Source organism: Semicossyphus pulcher, unplaced genomic scaffold (assembly GCF_022749685.1).
Source record: "Semicossyphus pulcher isolate SPU_LCO1_2020_fin unplaced genomic scaffold, fSemPul1.0.p SCAF_52, whole genome shotgun sequence".
NCBI classification, from domain to species: domain Eukaryota; kingdom Metazoa; phylum Chordata; class Actinopteri; order Labriformes; family Labridae; genus Semicossyphus; species Semicossyphus pulcher.
The window spans coordinates 350851-361855 of record NW_027211729.1 but is presented as its reverse complement, the minus strand read 5'-3'; positions in this window follow the sequence as shown (position 1 = coordinate 361855).

Genomic DNA, 11005 nt, shown 5'->3' with positions numbered 1-11005 from the left:
AAACATGTTGACAGTTTAACATTTTGACAGTTTAACAGTTAGACAGTTAAACAGTTAGACAGTTTAACAGTTAGACAGTTAGACAGTTAAACAGTTATTCAGTTTAACATTTTGACAGACAGTTAAACTTGTTGACAGTTAAACAGTTTAACTGTTAAACATGTTGACAGTTTAAAGTTTTGACAGTTTAACAGTTTAACAGTTAGACAGTTTAACAGTTAGACAGTTAAACAGTTAGACAGTTTAACAGTTTAGTAGTTAGACAGTTAAACAGTTAGACAGTTAAACAGTTATTCAGTTTAACATTTTGACAGTTTAACAGTTAAACTTGTTGACAGTTAAACAGTTTAACTGTTAAACATGTTGACAGTTAAACAGTTTAACTGTTAAACATGTTGACAGTTTAAAGTTTTGACAGTTTAACAGTTTAACAGTTTAACAGTTAGACAGTTTAACAGTTAGACAGTTAAACAGTTTAACAGTTAGACAGTTTAACAGTTAGACAGTTTAACAGTTAATCAGTTAAACAGTTTAACAGTTAATCAGTTTAACAGTTAATCAGTTTGACAGTAAGACAGTAAGACAGTTAAACAGTTAGACAGTTAAACAGTTATTCAGTTTAACATGTTGACAGTTTAACAGTTAGACAGTTAGTTTAACTGTTAGACAGTTAAACAGTTTAACAGTTAATCAATTTAACATTTTGACAGGTTAACAGTTTAACAGTTTGACCGTTTAACAGTATTACAGTTAAACAGTTTGGCAGTTAGACAGTTTGACAGATTAACTATTAGTTGTCAAATCAATCAGTCTGATATGTATATATTGAAAATTATAAACAATTATCATGACACAGTGTAATGATATAAACACAGTAATTGTGTGTATTTCAGTTCTGTGTTTATATATCAATGTTAAAAAATATCAATGTTAATATATACATAAAAGATAAATGATGCTGGGCCCAAACACAGACCGTCAGGACTCAGGGAGACTTATATGACTCTTGCCTGAAGAAACGGATCCTCACAGTCTGATGGTGGTTGTCTTCAGGTTAATGTGATGTTGTTCCTTAATTTGTCACATGTTGTGTGTTTTTTATAACCTGCTTCCAGACCAATCAATAGTCTGAGTGTATTGATTACAGTTACCTGTATATCTGTGTGTGTGTGTGTGTGTGTGTGTGTGTGTGTGTGTGTGTGTGTGAATCATGTTTAAATAGCTTCAAGACAATTTCTTTCACAACATATAAAATCTTTATTCAGCTGTAGGACGTCAAACATCTCACCTGGTAACATCACTCACACCTTTATATTCATACCTGTCCATTTATTTAAGTAATTAAAAATGTGATTTTGCTTTTTAACATGTAATCACACTGAGGCTCAGACACCTTAACAAGCATGATAATGCACTGTAGCTGTATCAGGTGAGGACAGGTGAGACAGGTGGGCAGATGAGACAGGTGAGGACAGATGAGACCGGTGAGGACAGGTGAGACAGGTGGGCAGATGAGACAGGTGAGGACAGATGAGACAGATGAGGACATGTGAGAGGGAGCTCCTCTCTGTGTGTGAATGTCATAAAGTGAAGAAGTGGAATTAGATAAACTTTTCATCAGAAGTTGTTAATGTTTTCAGCTGTGATAAAAACACAAAATCAACATGTGGGGAATGTTGTTTGTTGTTTCGTTCAGAGTTTGACATGAATGAACATATAACACAATAAAACATCAATAATAATTATTGATCAATAATCAATAACAGATACGTAATGATTAATCATATTTTTATTTAAAGGTGTAACGGGTAAAAGTCTAGTTGGATAAAATGTGTTTACAATGAATCTGAACACATCTGCTTCTCTGTTGTTGGAAGTTCTTTGATGATAATGCATTTAATGAAAGTTCGAATACAAAGCAGCGTGTGTGTTTGTGTTGGTTTTTGGTTGGTTGTTTTGCTGAAAGTTTCCTCACAAAGAAAAACAAACACATAACAAACTGTTTGTGTCTGAATTCATTAACGCTCCAACAGACGTCGTTTATCAGTTCTTCAACTTTCTCTTTGTCTCTCAGTCCATCCTTCACCTGTCCTCGAGTCACTGGTCGAAACTCTACAGGTTGTTGAGCTCCAGCAGGGTCTGGTCCAGGACTTGGTGCATGTCCAGGTTCTCCTCTTTGGCCTGAGCCAGTTTCTCTGCAGGAAGAGACACAGACACAAGTCAGGACCTGGACCTGACACGGGTCCTCTAGTGACTCTAAACACAGGACCTGGACCTGAGACGTGTCCTCTAGTGACTCTAAACACAGGACCTGGACTTGAGACTTGTCCTCTAGACACTCTAAACACAGGACCTGGACTTGAGACGTATCCTCTAGTGACTCTAAACACTGGACCTGGACCTGAGACGTGTCCTCTAGTGACTCTAAACACAGGACCTGGACCTGAGACGTGTCCTCTAGTGACTCTAAACACAGGACCTGGACTTGAGACTTGTCCTCTAGTGACTCTAAACACAGGACCTGGACCTGAGACGTGTCCTCCAGTGACTCTAAACACAGGACCTGGACCTGAGACGTGTCCTCTAGTGACTCTAACTCTTTTCTCTAATGAAAAGAAAAGAATCTAAAAACAAATAAATAACTTGATTTAAGAATATATAACATTAATACACATACAGACCGTCTGCTTAGCTGTGAGTCTCTGATGCATGTGCTGCAGACAGGGCTGAGAGTAGCCTGTGGAGTCAGAGCACCCGCTGGTGATGATACATGTATAAGCATGTATGAGCATAGAGTCGTATTTATATTGTATGTTCTTAAACTGACAATGTAGTGCAGCGGATAACTGTAAAAATCGTTCACATGGTGATGCAAGCATGAAATTTGGCACAGATACTCTCTGAGGGCCACTCTTTTAAAAAACAGTCCGTGCCACGCAGAAATTCAAGATGGCGGCCATTTTTCAAGATGGCTGCCACCTTGTTCGAACAATTAAGTGATGTAATTCTTTAGTTGGTGATATAGGCATGAAAATTGGCGTAAGCAATCTCCATGAGTCACTTAACAAGAAAATGTTCCCAGCCACAGCAAATTTCAAGATGGCGGACATTTTTCAAGATGGCCGCCACCTTAGTGGAGCAGTTAATTGATGTTTAGTGAGTGATACAAGCACAAAAATTGGCATTAGCATTCTCCATGGGTCACTTGACAACAAACTGTACACAGCCAATTCAAATTTCAAGATGGCGGCCATTTTTCAAGATGGCCGCCATCTTAGTGGAGCAGTTAATTGATGTTTAGTGAGTGATAAAAGCACAAAAATTGGCATTAGCATTCTCCATGGGTCACTTGACAACAAACTGTACATATCCAATTCAAATTTCAAGTTGGTGGCCATTTTTCAAGATGGCCACCACCTTACCAGAGCAGTTCAGTGATGTAATCATTCATTTGGCGATACACACATGAAGATTGGCATGAGCAGTGAACATGCCATTCAGGGGCCACTCTTCTGGAAAAAGGCAATGGCCTCTGAAAAATTAAAGATGCTGACCATTTTCCAAGATGGACGCCATTTCTGTTAAATGATCTATATGTATGTATAAAATGCGGAAACACATTTTTTGGTCTACACTTACCTAGGTTTTGGGGGTTTGTAAATTCCAATAAACCTATTGGTTTGTTATCAGAGCACAATTTAGTGGGTTTAAGATTTGTTTAATAGAGTGATTGTCACTACACAACCAGGGCACAATGGTGAAATCGCTGCTGTGGAACTCAGCATGGGGTTCAGTGTCAGCTAATCTAGTTTTACTAATAATGTAGTATAACTTAGTTTAGTGTCCCAAATGCTGTCTAACAGCCCCTCATCAATTAGCTAGTAATAACAGTTAGATGTAGTTAGATAGCCGCACCTGAACTGACAGGTTGTGCCAGCGCGGGAGAGCCGAGCCAAGGGTAAGCGGGGCAATACATGACTTGTTCATGTATACTTACCCGGAAGGTGTACAGATCACACGGGACTTAAATGGCACTGGATGAATGATTGGGCTAGGTGTAGGTGACCCGAACCTAGTTGTATCCCATACCTGAATGTGTGGTATTACTTTGATTAAGGTGGTAAAAGGATAACCCCTCGGCCTTCATCCGACATCAAAACCAAAAAATAGAAAATGAAAATCACCCACCCACGTTAGCCAAGAAGAAAACCAATTGGGAGAAATGTTGTCTTTGTCAGACAGACAAAGATGAAGACCTCAAATCACCGACATATCATGTTCCCCAGAATGACGGCTACACCATGCTTGCCATACCTGCCATGCCTTATGCCTTGCTGCTGTTGCCTCTGGATCTGGCTATGTTGCCATTCAGTTCTAATTGATAAATTATTTTTTGGAGCGCTGTCCATTCAGCACCACAGCTGTGCTACTTTACTAATCTTTCTTTTTGTTTCCCGTTCCCCTGTATTTAAAGTTACTGTCTGTTTGTATATATACGTATATATATATATAAAAAAAACTAAAAAAAAACTAAAAAAAAACCTCCCTTGTGACTGTTACCTTGTCGTGGTAAGGGAGCTTGTATACTTCACTGAACCCTGAGAGCTATGCCATTAGGAGGCAACTCCTGGCAGGTTTTACCAAATTGGACAGGTCAAGGGCAAGGAGTTAGACAGAACACAGTCAAAAAACACCCTTTTTTAGGAACTCAAACTAACTAAAATATATTATAAAGATATTATTTAAAGATTTATTATTATTGAAAGAATGTTTGTCATCTTGAAATTTCAAGTGGCTGTGTGAATTTTCTGGTCAAGTGACACATGTTCACTGCTCATGCCAATTTTCATGTGTGTATCACCAAATGAATGATTACATCACTTAACTGCTCCATCTTGAAAAATGGCCGCCATCTTGAAATTTGAATTGGCTATGTACAGTTTGTTGTCAAGCGACCCATGGAGAATGCTAATGCCAATTTTTGTGCTTGTATCACTCACTAAACATCAATTAACTGCTCCACTAAGGTGGCGGCCATCTTGAAAAATGTCCGCCATCTTGAAATTTGCTGTGGCTGGGAACATTTTCTTGTTAAGTGACTCATGGAGATTGCTTACGCCAATTTTCATGCCTATATCACCAACTAAAGAATTACATCACTTAATTGTTCGAACAAGGTGGCAGCCATCTTGAAAAATGGCCGCCATCTTGAATTTTTGCGTGGCACGGACTGTTTTTCAAAAGAGTGGCCCTTAGAGAGTATCTGTGCCAAATTTCATGCTTGCATCACCATTCGAACGATTCTCTTGAAATTTGCAATTATCTGCTGCACTAATGTCGGAGACTTCGGTTTCGTTCTCTTGGGCACCTGATGCTGTAACTTGGGGAGGGCACGTGACAATTTAACCAGCCGTCTCTGGCTGTCTCCCTTTGTCACGGTGTAACTCTTGATTTTCCTGGCTGACGGTCGCTTTCCTTTTCAGACTGTTTGCTTCATCTGAGCGTCGAGTTTGTTTCTTGTTCTTTGGATTTTCACTTGTTGTTGAAGTGGACGTGTGTGAGCGTATTGCGTCAGGTGAGCGTATTGCGTCATTTCCTGTTTTCTCGCTGCTACTGTGTTGTTCTGAGCTGTTTGTAGCTGCTGCTAGAGCTCGAGCTTAATCGATTAATCTGCTGTAATTATCATCACTGTGGTTATTCAGCTGCTGTGTACTTAAACAGACACTAGTTTTCATCAAGCACTCTCGTTGTTGCATTAGCGTCATATCTGCTAAACCCTTAACTTTATACTCGCTTAGCCGTTAGCTTAGCAGCTAGCTTAATCAATTGAAATGTCTTCTCCTTCTCCCTCCTGCTCTCCTGGTCTGCCCTGTTCGGTGTGTCAGATGTTTAGCTCTACCTCGACCTCCTTTACGTATAAGGGTACTTGTATGAAATGTAGTATTTTTGGAGCTATGGAGGCGAGGATCACGGAATTAGAGACGCGGCTCCGCACCTTGGAAAACCAAGCATCGCTAGCTGCTGTAGTCAGCAGCAAGCCCCCAGGGCCAGTAGCCGGTGCGGGCCAACCTAGCGTAGCTTCTCCCCCGGCAACTCCCGAGCAGCTGGGATGCAGTGGCTGAGTTACTCTCAGAGGGAAGCATAGCCGCAAGACGAAGCACACGGTTCATCACCAACCACTTCACGTTTCGAACAAGTTTTCCCCACTCAGCGACACACCCGCTGAGAAACCAACTCTGGTTATTGGCAGCTCCATAGTCAGAAACGTGCAGTTAGCGAAACCAGCGGCCATAGTGAAATGTATTCCTGGGGCCAGAGCGGGCGACATCGAGTCCAATTTAAAACTGCTGACAAAGGATAATCGTAAATTTGATAAGATTGTAATTCATGTCGGCGTTAATGACTCCTGGTTACGTCAATCGGAAGTCACTAAAATTAATGTTGAGTCGGTGTGTGCATTTGCAAAGACGATGTCGGACTCCGTAGTTTTCTCTGGACCCCTGCCCAATCTGACGAGTGATGACATGTATAGCCGCATGTCATCATTCAACCGCTGGCTGTCGAGGTGGTGCCCAGCAAACGATGTGGGCTTCATAGATAACTGGCAGACATTCTGGGGAAAGCCTGGTCTTATCGGAAGAGACGGCATTCATCCCACTTTGGATGGTGCAGCTCTTTTGTCTCGTAATATGGCTAAGTTTGTTAGTCGTAAAACCTGACAAACCAGAGTTGAGACCAGGAGGCAGAGCTGTAGTCCTACACACTCCTCTGAGCTTCCCTGTGAGCAGTTTCCCAGCCACAATGTTAATGTTATAGAGACTGTGTCTGCCCCCCAACCCAGGCCTTTTATTACAGTTAATTCAAACTCAAATAAAAAAGGAGTAAATCAAAAAAATTTAATAAAAATTAAAACAACAACCGAAGTTATGCCAAAAAATATGAGAATTAAATGTGGTGTGTTAAATATCAGATCCCTGTCATCTAAAGCTCTATTAGTGAACGATCTGATATCAGATGATCATATTGATTTACTCTCTTTGACTGAGACTTGGCTGTGTCAGGAAGAATATGTCAGCTTAAATGAATCCACTCCTCCCAGTCATCTTAATACTCATACTCCTCGAGACACTGGTCGAGGTGGTGGAGTGGCAGCTATCTTCAGTTCTAGTCTTCTAATCAACCCTCGACCCAAACTTAGTTTCAGCTCTTTTGAAAGCCTTGTTCTGAGTTTTTCACACCCAGCCTGTAAAACTTTACAGCCTGTTTTATTTGTGATAGTATACCGCCCTCCTGGCGCATACTCTGATTTTCTAACTGAATTCTCAGAGTTTTTATCAGATTTAGTCCTGAGTTCAGATCAAATAATTATTGTAGGGGACTTCAATATTCATGTAGATGTTGATAATGATAATGATAGTCTTAGCATGGCATTTATGTCCCTTTTGGACTCTCTTGGTTTCACTCAAAGTGTAAACCAGCCTACTCACCGCTTTAACCACACCCTCCACCTTGTTCTAGCTTATGGCCTTGAAACCGAAAACTTAATTGTCTTCCCACAAAATCCTCTTTTATCAGATCACTATTTAGTAACATTCGATGTCCTATTAACCGACTACTCTCCAGTTAACAAAAATGTACTCACAAGATGTTTGTCTGATAGGACTGTAGCTAAATTTAAGGAAACAATTCTTTACCACATCTGTTTACTACAGAAAGCTCTGATGCTAATGTTAGTCCCTCTCAGCTTGATCAGTTTGTTGATAGTCCTGCAGGTTTGCTGAGAAGTACTCTAGACTCGATTGCCCCCTTAAAAAAGAAGATTATTAAACGACAGAGGCTAGCTCCATGGTATGACTCAGAAACTCGTAACTTGAAGCAAATGTCGCGTAAATTTGAAAGAATGTGGCGATCCACCAAAACAGAAGAGTCTCGTTTACTCTGGCAAAATAGTCTTAATAAATACAGGAAGGCCCTACGGCATGCTCGAGGTGTCTACTACTCCTCCCTCATAGAAGAACATAAAAACAATCCCAGGTACCTTTTCAGCACTGTAGCCAGGCTGACAGAGAGTCACAGCTCCACTGAGCCAAGTATTCCTATAGGCCTCAGCAGTGATGATTTCATGAGCTTCTTTAATGACAAAAAGATTAGAGACTCTGTAACCTCCTGCCGTTAACTGGTGCAGATGTATCTTTGGAAACTGCTCACACACCTGATGTTTACACTGTTTTTCTCCAATTGACCTTCCTGAGCTAAATTCTCTGATATCTTCATCCAAACCATCAACCTGTCTTTTAGACCCGATTCCAACCAAGCTGCTTAAGGAAGTCTTTCCCTCAATTAGCACTTCTTTACTAGATATGATCAATATGTCTTTATCGACGGGCTATGTACCCCAGCCTTTTAAACTAGCTGTAATTAAGCCACTTCTTAAAAAGCCTACCCTAGATTCAGGCACCTTAGCTAACTATAGACCTATATCTAACCTTCCTTTTACCTCAAAGATCCTTGAGAAAGCAGTCGCTAATCAATTATGTGACTTTCTTCATAACAACAGTTTATTTGAGGACTTTCAGTCAGGATTTAGAGTCCACCACAGCACTGAGACAGCACTGAGAGTTTCAAATGATCTACTTCCTGCTTCAGACAGAGGACTTCTCTCTGTACTCGTCCTGTTAGATCTTAGTGCCGCTTTCGACACGATAGACCATCACATCCTGTTACAGAGACTAGAACAGTTAATGTTCATTACAGGATCTGCATTAAGTTGGTTTAAATCTTATTTATCAGATCGATCTCAGTTTGTTAATGTTCATGATGTGTCCTCTATGCAAACCAAAGTTAGTCATGGAGTTCCACAAGGTTCTGTGCTCGGACCGATTCTTTTTACCTTATATATGCTTCCTCTGGGTAATATCATGAGGAAACACTCCATTAATTTTCATTGTTATGCAGATGATACTCAATTATACTTATCTATGAAGCCAGACGAAACCAATCAGCTATCTAAACTAGAAGCATGCCTTAAGGACATAAAGATCTGGATGACTAGAAACTTTCTGCTACTTAATTCAGACAAAACTGAAGTTATTGTGCTCGGCCCAAAACACCTTAGAGACTCTTTCTCTAATGATATAGCTGCCCTAGATGGCATCAGCCTGGCATCCAGCACTACTGTTAGGAATCTGGGAGTTCTATTTGATCAGGATATGTCCTTCATCTCCCACATAAAACAAATATCAAGGACAGCCTTCTTTCACCTTCACAACAAACATCAGACACATCTTGTCTCAACACGATGCAGAAAAACTCGTCCATGCATTCGTTACTTCCAGGTTGGATTATTGTAACTCGTTACTATCAGGCTGCCCTAATAAGTCACTAAAAACTCTGCAGCTGGTACAAAATGCTGCAGCACGTGTGCTGACAAGAACTAGGAAGAGAGATCACATCTCTCCTGTATTAGCCTCTCTGCACTGGCTTCCTGTAAAATCTAGAATAGAATTTAAAATCCTTCTTCTTACTTACAAAGCTCTTAATGGTCAGGCACCATCATATCTTAAAGAGGTCATAGTGCCATATTACCCCTCTAGAACATTGCGCTCCCAGGATGCAGGCCTGCTTGTGGTACCTAAAGTCTCTAAGAGTAGTGTTGGAGGTAGAGCCTTCAATTACCAGGCCCCCCTCCTCTGGAACAATCTACCAGTCAAGGTCCGGGAGGCAGACACCCTCTCTTCTTTTAAGAGTAGACTAAAAACTTTCCTCTTTGATAAAGCTTATAGTTAGGGCTGGCTCAGGCTGGGACCAGCCCAGAGTTATGCTGCTATAGGTTTAGACTGCCGGGGGGATCTGACACACCAAGCTTCTCTCTCTCTCTCTCTCTCTCCCTCTCTCTCTCTCTCTCTGACTCTCTCTCTCTCTCTCTCTCTCTCTCTCTCCCTCTCTCTCTCTCTCTGTAATATTAATGCAGCTCATTAACTCTGTATCTTCTGGTCCCATTAACATTACTAACCACATATCTTCCCGGGAGTTCTCGTGCTCCCTTGTCTTGAAGGTTCCTGAGGATCGTTGCTGCAGACCACCTGCTGCTGTGGACCTGCTCGACTGCAACAACTACTAACATCAGCCTTCCCCATAGTATCATTATTGTTGCTGCTAATGCTAATAGTAGACCTGTTGACTTCAACTGTTACAAATAGGATTACCTCAGCCTTTATCATTACTCTGCTTCTCTCGCTAATTTATTTATTTATTTTGCTAATCTTCACACTAGTCTACCACTATTATTGGCATTGTAACCATAAGTATGTGTCTGTTGTTGTTCATGTAACAAGGACATATGTTGTTGTTGTAACAAGAACATATGTTGTTGTTGCTCTCTTTGCCTGTCTCTATCCTGCATCTCCTTCTATCCCATGTTCAGCCCATCCTGTCTCTTCAGATGGCTGTTCAACATGAGTCTGGTTCTGCTCGAGGTTTCTGCCTGTTAAAAGGAAGTTTTTCTGCCAATGTGCCGAATTGCTAAGTGCTACTCATGGTGGATTCATGTTGGGCCTCTCTTTAAATAACTTAAAGAGTCGGTCTAGACCTGCTCTTTCTGTAAAGTGTCTCGAGATAACCCTGGTTATGATTTGGCGCTATACAAATAAAATTTGATTGATTGATTGATTGATTGATTGAAGTTGTATCTGTAGTCATCCATCTTTTCTTTGTTTGTTCAGCCATAGTAGATTACTGTTTACTCACAACACTTGCAGAGAGCCGAAAAGCAGCCGCTTAGCTCCGCCTACCCTCTCTGGCAGACTAACCACTGCTGGCTGATGGAAAATGCGTCACTAACTGGGCGCCGCCACAGACACCCAGCCCATAATAATACTATATACTGGAAATGCAAAGGGTTTCATCAGTGGGCCATAGGCTCAGTCAGCATGTGTTACCTCATTCAGAGAGAGAGAGAGACTTACAGACATGTATTTACATGGAAACCTTCAAGATTATTACTTTA